At 41.8% G+C, this 16,222-nt stretch overlaps 1 protein-coding gene and 1 pseudogene across 3 annotated transcripts in view; one reads left to right on the forward strand and one right to left on the reverse strand.

Annotated features, from left to right (window-relative positions):
* epha6 (eph receptor A6) overlaps positions 1 to 16,222 on the forward strand; it is a 220,750-nt gene that overhangs the window by 62,173 nt on the left and 142,355 nt on the right. The gene's annotated exons all lie outside the window — the stretch shown is intronic.
* Positions 3,285 to 8,183, reverse strand: LOC110501699 (uncharacterized; annotated as a pseudogene). The gene is made up of 4 exons (XR_016490720.1): positions 8,133 to 8,183; positions 3,999 to 4,194; positions 3,773 to 3,897; positions 3,285 to 3,695 (listed from the first exon to the last, which is right to left on the reverse strand). The product of XR_016490720.1 is annotated as an uncharacterized LOC110501699 (transcript).

Below are 16,222 nucleotides of genomic sequence, written 5' to 3' on the forward strand. Positions count from 1 at the left end.
CCAGAAATCTTGCTTGTTTGTAGGGGACCAAATACTTATTTTCCACCATAATTTGCAAATAAATTCATAAAAAATCATACAATGTGATTTTCTGGATTTTTTTCTCATTTTGTCTGTCATAGTTGAAGTGTACCTATGATGAAAATTACAGGCCTCTCTCATCTTTTTAAGTGGGAGAACTTGCACAATTGGTGGCTGACTAAATACTTTTTTGCCCCAGTGTACATACATACATACATACATACATACATACATACATACATACATACATACATACATACATACATACATACATACTCACAAGCATGCACATACCCACACACAATGCAAAGTTGGTATTTTGTATATTTTCTTGGCATTTGTCCTTTCTTCAGTGACCTCAGGATCCCTAGTGTAAAAATGCTTTTTATCCATCTGTCAGCATTAGTTCCGCTTGGGTTTTTAGTCATTGGTTATTTGGACAAATCACAATTTCGCAGGTGATAGTATCTTTCGATTTTCTGATGGGGAGGGGACATTTGGCCTGTAACTTGCAAAGACAGAGGATGGAGCTCTTTGTTTGATCTGCTGTTCTTCTGGGAAATGTATCTCCTTGGGGTATAAAGTACACATTGGCATTACAGTTACATAGCTAGTGTTTACTGAAAAAACTGCAAGTAAAAATAGAAAACAGTGGAAACAATATAACCTTGCATTTTAATGTTACAACAAGAGGGAACTAACTTTTCAGTTCATCTATCATTAGCAGAGCCAGTGTTTATCCGAGGGAATGTTCTTATTCAGACTGATTGGAAGCAGAGAGGTTGTGTATTAATGTAACAGCATGAAAGATGAATGATCAGACTCCAGGTGTGACCTGGCCAAAACAGAAGAACAGAGGGATGAGAAGGAAGAACACCAGTATAAAAGAGGTTTAGAGGGCTGCCTGGGGGTTTGTTGGGCAAAGCCTGAGGGGAGACCTTTCTGTTTAACCTCCCTGGGTTGAGGTTACACACTGGGTGGGATAGAGAGAGGGAGGGGGGTAGGAAGAGCGAGCTCAGAGCCATGTAGCTGGCGTTAAAGCAGAGATTATGCCACGGAGGTGATGTGTTCATATGTAAATCAATCTATTACAGCAGATCAGCTGCAGTGCATCACACGTACACACACGCGCCCCTCCCAGCCATTCTGAAGTTTGAGGCTCAGATTTCCGTCAACTCCGCTCCTCTGCTAAACTGTGAAGTGCGGAGACAACCCTCCGGTGAGGAGCAAAGCTCAAGCAAAGCTGTTTCAACATTCAAATATGTTTATTATGACCAAACCACAAGTCTCAGCCCTGCCTTACACTGTTATCAAGTGACAGTAGAATGTAGTCAAAAGAATCCCTTGCTCCATATGACATGAGCAAATCAAAAGGTTTGTTGGAAAATACTGACTTTCACATTAAAACAAATTTGTTTCTCACAACCAAACCATAAGTCTCAGACCTGGCTTAAACTGTTATCAAGTGACAGTAGGGGACAATGTAGTCAAAAAAAATCCTTTGCTCCATATGACATGAGGAAATCAAAAGGTTTGTGGTACATGAAATACCTTGCATGGTGGACTTTGCTTCAAAACAACTTTAAATGCATGCAAATGATCAAAACATAAGGTTTCAAGACCTGACCCAAACAACAAAACATTTCTCTTTCAAAACAATAGCCTTCATTTAGTAAAATACCTGCATTTCAATGACTACTTCACCACATATGGCCAAATCAAGGCGATATTCTGTACCATGGTGCTTTACCCATTTAACTGACAAAACATTTGTGTGCACTGAGACATTCAACTTGGCAGCATCTCATGGCCTTCTTTCAGGTCATTGAGCCTTGACATCCTTCCTGGACCTATAGCTAGTCCATCCTGGACCTATAGCTAGTCCATCCTGGACCTATAGCTAGTCCATCCTGGACCTATAGCTAGTCCATCCTGGACCTATAGCTAGTCCATCCTGGACCTATAGCTAGTCCATCCTGGCTGATAGCTTGTCCATCCTGGCTGAAGGTTTCTCAGTTATATGCCATGTCATTTGTGTTTCTTGGCTAAGTTCATAGTGACATTCTTAAAACTCTTCAGTTGCTTTTTAAAGAAATTGTTTTTGCTTCGTAGCACATTTACACCATGAGGGAAGAATGGGCCCAATATTCCTTATACAACAAGGATAATGTATCATGAAGTGGTGTTTCGGTAACAGATTTCTATCAGGAAACAAATAATTGAAAAGCCTATGATGTTCAGCAATTAAGTGCTTCAGATAGATGGTCATGCCCTCTGTTAGTATAGGAGAAAACACAATAGTAGTAGTAACAGAGTTAGCCAGTATTTATCATCTTTCTGTACAAGATCACCAAATATCAATGTCAAATTACGAAGACACCAAGACTGAATAGCATTTAGACCCAAATCATTGCTCCCATGATCCAATTTGAGTGCAGGTGGACGATTCCTCCTCTCTGTGTAGCCATAGCTATATGAAGGAACTCTACCGTACACATCTTTAGCAGTCAAAGTTGGCTTGTAAATACTATAACAAGTTTTACCTCATTGTGCAACTCCTTCTAAAATGTCATGCATTATATCAACAGAAAAATAGTCTGTAGTATTGAAGTACTGCAGAGTTCAATAAGCAAGTATGCTTCACAGCGTACATATGAGGTAGTGTTGGGTTTGACTGAATAGTTTGACAATGGTCTGAGTGCGTGTTTTGTTCGTAAAGTCACTCTTGGGTCATCCTCAAAGAACAGTTTGAAAGTCTACTTTTTCAGTGAGGCAAAAACGGCAACAATAACGAGCACAAAATGATTCCACAAAACCAAACAGTTAATGTATACCAACAATGTGAAATGATTTTCAATATCCTGAAAAGAATGTTGGATTTGTGACAGTTTCTGTGTCTTTGAAGATATACAAGGACGAGCGGTCACTTTAGCTTGACCCTGTATCTGCTTCTTCCATGGAAGATACACAACTATTTAAAGTCGTCTGACCTACACTTGCAGCCAGCCAGCAGTTGTGCAATAGCAGATGCACACATATCAAGTGTGTTCTTGTTAGATATTGTGTAACATGATTACAACTAGAATTTGAAGGAAAATCAGCATTTCTTGGCTGATTATCAACTGTCTGCATTAGCATCCAACTTAGCGTTTAACAAAATTTGACAGTCTCCGGAATGTGCCCTGTTCAAATGCTTCCTAAAGCCTGAAAATGTACCATATACACAACAATCTGCTTGACCACATTTTAGTCTAAGAGTTCTACCAGGGAACATTCCATGCATCAACTTGAGATGCCTCACGAGCAAGTTGGTACTTCCATGACTAGCTTGGCAAACAAAACATATCATCATAACTTAATCGGCATTAGTGCAGGAGTCTAGCTCTGAGCTCAGCAACCCTTGGAGTCTCCTTAACCTCACCAATGTCTATGATGTACACAGTTGTCTGTATGAAGGTGTACATGTTGCACAACATTGCAGTACCAAAAACAAAGTGAGTCTTGAAAAGCTCATCAAAGGCACCAAGAGCCCTCTTTGACTTGCACGGCAAGTCCCGTTTGTCCAGGATGATGAAGTAAGCATGGATGCTGCTCCTCCTGGTCCTGACTGCAAGAAGATATGGTTGGCGGCTCTGGTCAATCGCATAAAGATGCTCCTGGATACTGGTTCCTGCCTGAAGACAACAAAAATGAACACCATCATTAGTTCATCATAACGGCTGCAGCACAGTCCAAGAATGCCAATACAAACCTTTTAGAATATCACAAGATGCTGTTCAGCTTGGGATGCGGACATCTTGCCTGGTCTTTTGCAGCCTTGTGATGAAGGAATCAAATGGAGCAGGAGAAGGATGGAGGAAAGGTCACCGTCCCATCCTAAACAAAGAAGAGATCCTGATTAAAATGGTAAATTCCATCAGTGACATTAACATTTCAGAGTTATTTGAAATATAAATGATAAATTATGATAATCTAACCGTCAGCATTTGTGTCAGCTCCCTCATTAACTGCAGATTCTTCCATCTGGATCAGCTCCTGAAGTTCAGCTCAATCAGGGGTCTTGCTTAGGGTCTTGCTTAGCATGATGATATTTTGCTTGAATGTAGTTGGCCACCACTCCAAAGACCTGGCTGATATTCCCTCTCCAAACAGCAGCACAAAATTATGTTCAATCTGAAACAAATAAGACAATGATCAAAACATTTGTTTTGTGCAAGTCAATGTCTTTCTCACAAAACATTCCATTTTAACTTCCAAAACAGAGTTTGGGTAAATCACAAGCCTACACATTCATTGAACTACTATTACGAAGTATTGTTTTTGTTTAAATTTACTGGCCAACCTGTCTAAATGGTGCCGGGAAGAAATTACCATAGTTATACGGACGCCCAACCAATTGTGCTATTATGTTTTTTTTTGCGTTATTTGTAACTTCTGGACGATCGCTTCGAGGCAAGCAACACAGGCATACATGAGAGCATCAGCTGTTCTGGACGACTGTGTTTTGTACATAATGTTTCTGCCATCATATCTCACGGTGGCAAAAAAGAGCTTCTGATATCAGGACAGCGATCACTCACCTCCGATTAGACAAATATTTTTTCTTCAACAAGCAGGACGCAGAGGATGTAATATGAACACACGACAAGGCGAACATCTCCGTCATTGGCAAGAGAAAGAGACGCAGGTACAGAGGACACAGAGCTTGGTGCCTCGTAAGGATCCGCAGACGGCGAGTGGGAAAGCTGCCGTTACCGTCAGTATTACTTGCCAACATGCAATCATTGGACAATAAATTAGACGAACTACGATCACGAATATCCTACCAACGGGACATCAAAGACTGTAACAGCATCGTGTCTGAATGATGACATGGATATTCAGCTAGTGGGATATACGCTGCACCGGCAAGATAGAACAACACACTGGGGGGGGGGGGGGGGGGGCACGAAATCTAAGGAAGTCTCTAGATTTTGCTAGGCTGAAGTAGAGTATCTTATGATAAACTGTAGACCACACTATTTGCCAAGAGTTTTTCATCCATGCTTTTCGTGGCTGTTTGTTTACCACCACAGACAGATGCTGGCACTAAGACCGCACTCAGTCAGTCAGCTGTATAAGGAAATAAGCAAACAGGAAACCGCTCACCCAGAGGTGGCTGGGGATTTTTATGTAGGGAAACTTAAATCAGTTTTACCTCATTTCTATCAACATGTTAAATACGCAACCAGCGGGAAAACAATTCTAGATCACCTGCACTCCACACACAGAGACGCGTACAAAGCTCTCCCTCGCCCTCCATTTGGTCTATCTGACCACAATTCTATGATCGCTTCGAGGCAAGCAACACAGGCATACATGAGAGCTGTTCTGGACGACTGTGTGATCACGCTCTCCGTATCCGACGTGAGTAAAACCTTTAAACAGGTCAACATTCACAAGGCCTCGGGACCAGATGGATTTCCAGGACGTGTCCTCTGGGCATGTGCTGACCAACTGGCAGGGGTCTTCACTAACATTTTCAACATGTCCCTGATTGAGTCTGTAATACCAACATCTTTCAAGCAGAGCACCATAGTCCCTGTGCTCAAGAACACGAACTAAACCTGCCTAAATAACTACAGACCTGTAGCACTCACGTTCGTAGCCATGAATGGCTCACATCAACACCATTATCCCAGAAACCCTATACCCACTCCAATTTGTATACCGCCCTAACTGATCCACAGATGATGCAATCTCTATTGCACTCCACACTGCCCTTTCCCACCTGGACAAAAGGAACACCTATGTGAGAATGCTATTCATTGACTACAGTTCAGCATTCAACAACATAGTACCTTCAAAGCTAAAGATCCTGGGACTAAACACCTCCCTCTGCAACTGGATCCTGGACTTCCTGACGAGCCGCCCCCAGGTGGTGAGGGTAGGTAACAACACATCCGCCATGCTGATCCTCTAAGGGGTGCGTGCTCAGTCCCCTCCTGTACTCCCTGTTCACCCACGACTTCATTAAGTTTGCAGACGACACAACAGTGGTAGGCCTGATCACCGACAACAACAAGACAGCCTATAGGGAGGAGGTCATAGACCTGGCCGGGTGGTGCCTGAATAACAACCTATCCCTCAACATAAGCAAGACAAAGGAGATGATTGTGGACTATAGGAAAAGGAGGACCGAGTACGCCCCCATTCTAAACAACAGGGCTGTAGTGGAGCAGATGGAGAGCTTCAAGTTCCTTGGTGTCCACATCACCAACTAGACTGGTCCACACACACCAAGACAGTTGTGAAGAGCGTATTTCTCCTCAGAAAACAAAACATTTTTGGCATGGGTCCTCAGATCCTCCTAAGGATCTTGCAGCATTGAGAGCATCCTGACTGGTTGCATCACTGTCTGGTACGGCAACTGCTCGGCCTCCGACCGCAAGGCACTACAGAGGGTAGTGCGTACGGCCCAGTACATCACTGGGGCTAAGCTGCCTGCCATCCAGGACCTCTACACCAGGCGGTGTCAGAGGAAGGCCCTAAAAATTGTCAAAGACTCCAGCCACCCCAGTCATAGACTGTTCTCTCTACTACCGCATGGCACACGGTACCGGAGTGCCAAGTCTAGGTCCAAAAGGCTTCTCAACAGTTTTTACACCCAAGCCATAAGACTCCTGAACAGGTAATCAAATGGCTACCTGCACTATTTGCATTGTCCCGCCCACCCAACCCCTCTTACGCTGCTGCTGCTACTCTTGTTTATCATATATGCATAATCACTTTAACTATACATTCATGTACATACTACCTCAATTAGCCCGACTAACCCGTGCCTGTATATAGCCTCACTACTGTTATTTTTCACTGTCTTTTTGCTGTTGTTTTTATTTCTTTACTTATCTATTGTTCACCTAATACCTAATTTTTTACTTGAGAATCACACTGTTGCTTAGGGCCTGTAAGTAAGCATTTCACTGTAAGGTCCAAACCTGTTGTATTTTATGTGCCAAATACATTTAGATTTGATTTGAATTGGCATCTGGAGATTATACACAATTTATACAACATACATTTGTTTAAAAAAGTCTTACCAAGCCCTTCACATCCAGAAAGTGTGGAAATTCAGTTAGGATGGTGGGGCATTTACTCGGGTCGTGGGTCATCTTGTTCCTGTACTCAAAGGTCAATTTAATATTCTTATATTCTCTTCATCAGAAGAATGCTTCATAAGAGAAATGGCCTCTCTGCACCGGTCTTCACTCAAGGTAGCCAAAGTGGATGGACTGGACTCCCTCTCAGCAGTTTGCCCTCCTCCATAGTATAGTTGAGTTGGTCGTTTCTCAGAGGAAGCCAACTTCCTCTGAAAGGTTTTGATTCTATACGAGAGTTACCCTTCTCCACTATTAGGGTTGTAATAATGTTCCTTAAGAAAGTGAACATGGTTACTAATCTTGAAAGATAAAACAAATAAGTCCCATTTGCTCAGATACCATACCTGTCGAATTAAACGCAGATGCCCTTTATCAGTTGTAATGTATACTTACATATCCATTTGTGTTGTAGGGATCCTTCAGGTTATGGGAACAAGGAGACGATGCCTTGTGCAAACGTTTCTCTCACACTGCGTGGTGTTGATGTCCTGACAAGAATATAATGTTGTGTTTAGACGGCAATCAGAACCTCCACAAGCAGCATTGGTCCCCAGTCAGGTAATTATCAGCAGTGATTTTTGAATCAGTATCATGCCCATCGAGTTTAATACCAGAGAAATCTTCAACCAATAGCAGCGGATGGTCAGCAGTAGCCCAACCAATTATGTGACTGAGATACTGATTCAGAAGTCATTTTTAACATTCAGCAGATATGGGAGCAAGTAATGCTCAACCATTTCCATTATGAATCTTTCCTTTAAACTTACCCATGAGTCTCTGTCATCGCCGAAACCAGAATGTTGATCATCTTTCGTCTGGTGCAGTCAGTCAGGCTTTTAGCTTTGGAGTATTCCTTGATGACAACCTCCACCAGGTTTTTTTCTTCAGTATGTAAAAAAAAAAACACAAAAAAACAGCAGTGACAAATCAATTTGGTGGCAAGAAGAATTGAAGAATGAATTACCAACTTACCTTTTTTTGCTTCGTCATCAGATCTTTGATGCTTTCGTGAGGGGCTTCCATCCTCGCTCAAAATAATTGTATCATCCGACTCATGGTCTGAACCACCCATCACAGAACTGGCAGAGACAGGACTCACCAGGGAAGATTCTGAAATACACAATAACAACACAGACATGTCAAATGTATGGTTATATTGAAAGTGATGCCACAAATAACCACGACTTGATAACCAGCACATAACTTTAGCATCATTGTTCAGTGTGAGCTTGAAAACACCTAAATCTGGCCGTGTCACCACCTCCTCAAACACATCCCCATCAACTTCAGTTCCAGACCCATCATACAGCTTTGTCTCTGATAAACTAGTAAGTGGGATCTCAAATGTCAGGAAAGCTGTGACAAACATTAAAACAACAACCTACAATTAGAATGGCAATCGTAATGCTAAGAGTAATCAGACTGACTGGTATGAACACCATACATTTATTTCCAATCACAAATGAAAGGTTTACCTCCAATCAAAAGGTTTTCAAGTGTCAGGTCAATTATCTTAACATATTTTTGATCACCATTGAATTTCACCCTGATCAGCATGACGAGGTCTGAAAGGATGACTACAAATGTTTCCACCAATACTCCTTTACTTAGCAATGCTAATTTCAAAGTAAATTATGAAAATATTGGATCATGACCACAACTTGACTGATATTACTTGTAGTGGGTCCCAAACTACAGCAAACAGACTATTCAACTCACATTCACTGTCTCCAAGTATGGACACGGCCTAATTAGTTCACAAAAAAACACAACATTCCAGCTAGTCACTATATAAAGTTGTCATGTTCTCGGAGCAGTCTTACAAGACTTCCAGAATCAACTGGTGAGAAAGTGAGTGGGAAACGCAGTTAGCTAGACTAGCTAGCTGCCGACGCAATGACCATAATATTTATCTAGAAGCATCACCCACAAGTTGAAAATGCTATTATAATTTGGCTAAATAAACAACTCACCTTTAAATCAGATTAGTCCTCAATATATAGTAAGGAGCTGAAATAAAGAGAACAAACTAGCATGAGGTTAAAAAAGCTTGGTGCTGAAATGAGACACGTCCATGGAACCACCACGTGGAGCAGACGAACTGCACAGGACAGGGGCGAGCTAGTTAGATAGCGTGCTAGCTATCTAGCAAAGACGTGCAAAAGGTGAAGCGCAAGTAACTCTAACGTTTAGCTGCACACACAATCAAAACGGTCACTTTTTATGTTACACTGCAGTCTGACAACCAAGTATCAAGTATTTAAATTAAAATAGCTAAATAATATCAGTGGAATAATTGTTTAAAACTCACCTTTGCGTGGAACAAATTAGGATTTTGTTGACCGAGCAATGGCGTTGAGAAAAGACGAAATTTGAACGCAGAAACTGAATTTATGGGCGGGGTTGTCATGATGTTTACACTTACTGAGTAAAAGTCTACACTAATAGAGTAAAATTGTACACCTTAGAAATTAACACCAGTTATCAGCACTGACACTAGGGCTCATTTGGCACTGCCAGTTGCTAAAACAACTCTATGGGAGTCGATCACTTTTGACACAGTGAATTTAGCACTGGGGATTTTACTGTGTACAGATGGGGCAGCAGAAGACTAAAGACATAATGCAAGAAATTCTGTCAGATGTGGATCCACTGTAATGCAGTGATCATGAATCCTGGAACCACTGCCAGGTCTTTGCTGAATCATTTTAGAGTCCTTTAGAGATGGTCTGGAGGGATGCTCTTGTAACTTCAAACATCTGTGCTATGTATCTTATGGGTCACAAGGAAGTTATATAATCTATGGCCTTTTACATTGTACATTGTAATCATTAGTTTATACCCTGATAGCAATGGACCTTTACAAATGTACTTGCAAGTGGATGTACTGCAAGTGGCTTTGTGAAAATACTTGGCTGTAGGCAAGTGAATGTATTAGCTCTATCCATAAGTATTCTGGGCCAGCCCCCTCACCCTGCCTCTCCTCAGCCAGCCAGTGTGTGTTGTCCCAGCCTGTATCCCAGGCAGCCTGTGGCCTGTATTGTGTTCACTAAGCTACAGCAGGCTGTTTATGACTGGGAATAGTCTGTCAATAGATGAGTTCAGTCCAGACTCCAGACGGAGCGTCCATTATGATTATAGATTAGATATCACACACAAACACACACAGACACTCACACAGTGGATCAATTCCTCCTTGTAGCATCTGCTTCCTCCCTCTCACTGGGCACCAAATAACACACACAGACACTCTGTGGTCTGATGCTATTCACTAATACACTACCTCTCCAATTACCATACAGAGGTGTGTGTGTGTGTGTGTGTGTGTGTGTGTGTGTGTGTGTGTGTGTGTGTGTGTGTGTGTGTGTGTGTGTGTGTGTGTGTGTGTGTGTGTGTGTGTGGTCATAATGGATGATCTGTCTGGGATGCGACTCACAATGACTCAAAGCAAAGTTATGACTCAAAAAGATGCATACAGGATAAAAACACAATACTATAAGAGAAGCAAACACACACAGACACACACACGCCTGTCCCAGTCGTTCCAATACCACCTCTTATGGGGAATGATTACCCTAACTCACCCAGACAGGAGATTTAACTTTTTAAATGGGATATAAAACTCCTGCTTTACAACCCCTGTTCTGATGGGTTAGAATCTAAATGTTTAATTTACAATTCTCTGTGCCAGGGAGTCAGGGGATGAGGGCAATTAAAAGTAGTTCTCTCTCTAGCCCCACTGAGCCCCAGTCAGACCCACAGTACAGGATCTTTAATAGCAGTAGTTCACCCCTGGGCGAGTGGGTGGGAGGAAGGCTGTAAAGGCTCTCTTTCATAGAGGGGCTGGAATAGACTTCATCTCACAGAGAACTCAATCCTCCAGTCTTCATGACCACTTTCAATTATGTATGTTAAGACTGGCTTTGGACAGCCACGTCAGGGCTCAGAGACTGTTTGAGATTTTACTCTGCTTTTTGGACACTTAAAATTCAGAACCATACTAGTGTGGACCTTATCTCAATTAACCCAGAACTGTAGTCTTGTGTAATTGGTCAGATGCTTGATTAAAGACATGCTCCAGTACTTTGACGACTAGTAAGTTATTTTCAATCCTCCCGCTTTGGGCTGGATGTGTAAATGTGTAGTTCATACAGGCATAATCTATGAGCAGAGTTACTGTTTTACCTTAATTAGCAACGAAATCCCTCATTTGAAAGTGACTGTTTTCTGGAATATGTGCGGCTTCATTTTCCCTTCATTTGACCCCATGTGGGCCAGCCCCCTAGCAATTAGAATTTCAGCTAATGAGCTTCAGCCCCTCGCCATTTGAGTGACAGCTAACAAGATGCACACGTAGTAGAGTGAGTGAGAGAACAATGACGTGGTGCGCATATCTATTTGTGTTGTAGTACGCAATTTTCAGGGACCACTTTTGGTTCACGGGCACTACTTTCAGAATTACTGGCTAAAAAGTATACAAAAGTACCAGAGAATATATTTAAATTCTTAGTCCATATAAGAGAAGAGATTAAATGAGGATCTGAACCAGAATGAAGAGCTCCACCCTCTCTCTTTGCAAGTTACTGGCCGAATGTCCCCTCCCCTTTCGAAATTCGAAAGCTACTAATACCTTCAAAATTTTGATTTTTGTCCTAAACACCGGATCTAATTCTGCTGGTTATCTCACATGGCATCCCGTTTATCAGGATCAACATCCTGAGACCTTAGAGACTTAGATCTTTCTTCGTTTTTAAACACATTCTCTTTTTGTCTTTTTCAGGCTGTAGGAAATGTAAACGTTCTGAGCTCTCATTTGTCATCCTTTTTGAAGGTGTGTAGCATAGCTCAGAGAGTGTTCAGAGGATGGTTCAGAAAGCTATTTCCTTTTGATCTTCTGTGTCGGTTATTCTCTTACTGTTCCAGTTCAGTATAGGTAGGCTCTCTATAGTAATCTCTCTCTTCACACTTTCCTGCTGTAGAAAAATCTCCCTCTTTTGCTTCTTTTCTCTCTTACTCTCTCTCTCTCTCTCTCTCTCTCTCTCTCTCTTTATTTCGCTCTCCCTCTGGTGTTTTTGACACAGGGCCTTTTAGTTGCATCCCTCACAGGTTACTGTGTCTGCAGGGATCCTGTCTTTAGCGCTGTCGCAGCTTATCACACACACACACACACATACACACACAGACACACACACCAGCAGACTGCTGAATACCCACCGAGTTCTTAGATCTCTTTGATGGGATTTGACATCCACCCCCTGCCTCCCTGGCTTGCCCTCTATTTGCTCTCTCTCTCGCTCTCTATCTCTCTCTCTCTCTCTCTCTCTCTCTCTCTCTCTCTCTCTCTTTTTTTTTTTCTCTCTCTCTCTCTCTCTTTTTTCTCTCTCTCTCTCTTTTTTCTCTCTCTCTCTCGCTCTCTCTGGCCGGCCTTCTACCTCTCCCACCTAGAACCGGAGGACACATCAAATCGTCGCTGTGTTGATTTTAGCCAGAGCACCAGCTATTTCACGGACCTAACGGGTATTGAATCAGCCTGTGATCTGGTAGCTAATTGGAAACATGTTAGATTCCGTCTGGCTCAAGGTTGGCATAAAACTCTGCCCCAGCTCAGGCCTTTGCTTAGAGCTATATCAGTCTGAATGCTACAACACACAACTAAATATCCCAATTTCCTGAAACGACACACACTCCATTACAGATGCTATTTTCCTCTCTCAGCTGAAAAGGGCTCACAGCAGTCCACTACCAAACACAGCTCCCCAGCCTGACAAAATCACCCACCCAGAGCAGACCCGGTGCCAGGACTAAGGGGGCAATTGAAATCGGTGAGAGGGCACCATTTTGGGAGGTTCTTGTATTGAATTCTGCTTACAGTGCATTCAGAAAGTATTCATACCTCTTTACTTTTTCCACATGGTGAAATCCCTGAGCAGGTTTCCTTCCTCTCTCGCAAATGAGTTAGGAAGGACGCCTGTATCTTTGTAGTAGCTTGGTGTATTGATACACCATCCAAAGTGTAATGAATAACCTCAGAGGGATATTCAATGTAAGGTCTTTTTTTTAACCGGTTTACCAATAGGTGCTCTTCTTTACGAGGCACTGGAAAACCTCCCTGGTCTTTGTGGTTGGATCTGTGTTTGAAATGTACTGTGTGTAGGCCAGTGACAAAACATCTCAATTCAATCCATTTTAAATTCAGGCTGTAACACAACAAAATATGGAAAAGGTTAAGGGGTGTGAATACTTTCTGAAGGCATTGCATGTTAGGCTTGCGCGGGATACCATATATACCGTATACCGGAGTTTTTCAATACCGCGAATGCCATTGAAACTATTTATTTGAAGTTTTTCAATACATTTGAATATTTGTAGCTATTTTTTAAGTAAATACCTGCAGTCAACTTGTGCAGTGTGTTAGGAGATAAAGCCGATCACATTTTTCATTTCAACTTTACATTTTTTTTTATATTATGAAGCTTGCTTAGTTCCCCAAAAAGTTTAGCCAGTCATATTTTTTTGTAAACAATGTGTGAAAAAGGCAGGTGAGTCCAGCTGTGTATTGACAGGGGTTGCGTTTTATATTGAAAGTCAAGTGGTTTTTTTGCTTCAATATAGTGATCTGCAACTATAATTTTCCTTCACAGATAATACATTAGTGGAACACATTCGGCAGAAAATAGATAACAGAAGTGTAACGCTGTTTGGCTGGCAGCCACACACGTAAATGAGCATACAATGAAAAAGCAAGGTCTTTTTGCAAAAATAATGCTTGGCCGTCATATTTTTTATGTTTAGGTCTATCATAGAAAGAATGTAGCCAGCTACATTTCCTAATGTTTTGCTTAAAGTTAATCTGCCATTTTACCGCAGAAAAATAGGCTGTCTACACCAAGAAACATAGCTACATTTGAGTCATTTAGCAGTCACTCTTATCCAGGGCTCTTATCCAGGGCTCTTGTCCAGGGCTCTTGTCCAGGGTTCTTGTCCAGGGCGACTTAGAAGAGCAATTACAGTTAAGGGCACATGGACAGATTTTCCCCCTAGGCAGCTCGGGGATTTGAACCAGCGACCTTTCAGTTGCTGGCCCAACACTCTTAACCGCTAGGCTACCTGCCTCTCTTCAGCAATCAGCTACACATCAGTCAGAGAGCTGTCTGCTGATAGAATGCCTGTTTGTGAATTATCAATCCAAGTTTAAAAGTACAACTGAAGCACAAAATGTGCCTGATGCCGAGGAGAAATTACAATAAGAAGCATTTTAGAGCTGCGTTTGTAAAAAGTAGCAAGATATTTCTTATGCGTTTTATCTTTCCTGCGTGAAAAACGCAGAATTAACACAACCCTTAAGTTTAAGTTGCTATCTAAGTAAGTGGCTAAATTAATAAGGTAACGGGGCATCATATTGTGTTAGCTTTCTGCCGTGTTTGATAAGTCAAAGCTCTTTGGATGAGTTATTCATACAGCTGCCACTGCTACAGTATCTTGATTTCCTTGCGTTTTTTCTCCTCTCTGTTCTTGGCCCATCTGCTCCTCCCCCCTCTTCTCCGAGCAGAGCAGGCAGGCCCATTGCCTTGGCGACTCCAGACTACAGCATGTAGACATGCTGCTGGAAAACCAGTACTGTTCTTCCTTTAGACAAGCATGCGTCAAAACCTTCTTCATTTGCACAATGTCTCTCATTCACATTCGCTTGTAAATGTCTAAATTCATCAAGCATGACATTCAGGTAGCTCCTTCCTATATACAGTGCCTTCGGAAAGTATTCCGACCCCTTGACTTTTTTAACATTTTGTTACATTACAGCCTTATTCTAAAATGTATTAAATAGTTTTTTTCCCTCATCAGTCTACACACAATACCCTATAATGACAAAGCAAACACAGCTTTTTAGAAACTTTTGCTAATATATTCAAAAGAAAAAACTCAAATGTCACATTTACATAAGTATTCTGACCCTTTACTCAACACCTTTGGCAGCGATTCAATCTTGATTTCATCAGACCAGAGAACCTTGTTTCTCATGGTCAGAGAGTCTTTAGGTGCCTTTTGGCAAACTCCAAGGGGGCTGTCATGTGCCTTTTACTGAGGAGTGGCTTCTGTCTTGACGCTCTACCTTAAAAGCCTGCTTGGTGGAGTGCTGCAGAGATGGTTGTCGTTCTGGAAGGTTCTCCCATCTCCACAGAGGAACTCTAGAGCTCTGTCAGAGTGACCATCAGGTTCTTGGTCACCTCCCTGACCAAGGCCCTTCTCCCCCGGTTGCTCAGTTTGGCCAGGCGACCAGCTCTAGGAAGAGTATTGGTGGTTCCAAACTTCTTCCATTTAAGAATAATTGAGGCCACTGTGTTCTTGGGGACCTTCAATGCTGCAGAAATTTGTTGGTACCCTTTGCCAGATCTGTGCCTCGACACAATCCTGTCTTGGAGCTCGACTGACAATTCCTTTGACCTTATGGCTTGGTTTTCGCTCTGACATGCACTGTCAACTGTGGGACCTTATTATAGACAGGTGTGTGCCTTTCCAAATCATGTCCAATCAATTTAATTTACCACAGGTGGACTCCAATCAAGTTGTAGAAACATTTCAAGGATGATCAATGGAAACAGGATGTATCTGAGCTCAATTTAGTTTCTAATTGTAAAGGGTCTGAATACTTATGTAATCAAGTTATTTCTGTATTTTATTTTTAATAAATGTGCCAACATTTTTAAAACTGTTTTCGCTTTGTCATTCTGTGTTATTGTGTGTAGATTGCGTGAGGAATTTATTTTATTTAATCCATTTTAGAATAAGGATGTAACGTAACAAAATGTGGAAAAAGTCAAGGGGTCTGAATACTTTCCAAAAGCCCTGTGTAACTTTATTTGCTGGATTGCCTGTCTTTGCAATCATTTTATTTTTCTTTGCGCTCGTTAGCATATTTAGCTCACAGGCTCCATGGGAATGTGCTATTACTCATTTTGCTAGCATTCTTGTAATAGACGTCTATTACAAGACACATGCAAACTAATGAATGTGAATCGGACATAACAGTGATACCAAGTCGTAGGCCTAGTAAACAAAATATC

This window comes from Oncorhynchus mykiss, chromosome 22 (genome assembly GCF_057628025.1).
Source record: "Oncorhynchus mykiss isolate SJ-2025 chromosome 22, ASM5762802v1, whole genome shotgun sequence".
Lineage (NCBI taxonomy): Eukaryota > Metazoa > Chordata > Actinopteri > Salmoniformes > Salmonidae > Oncorhynchus > Oncorhynchus mykiss.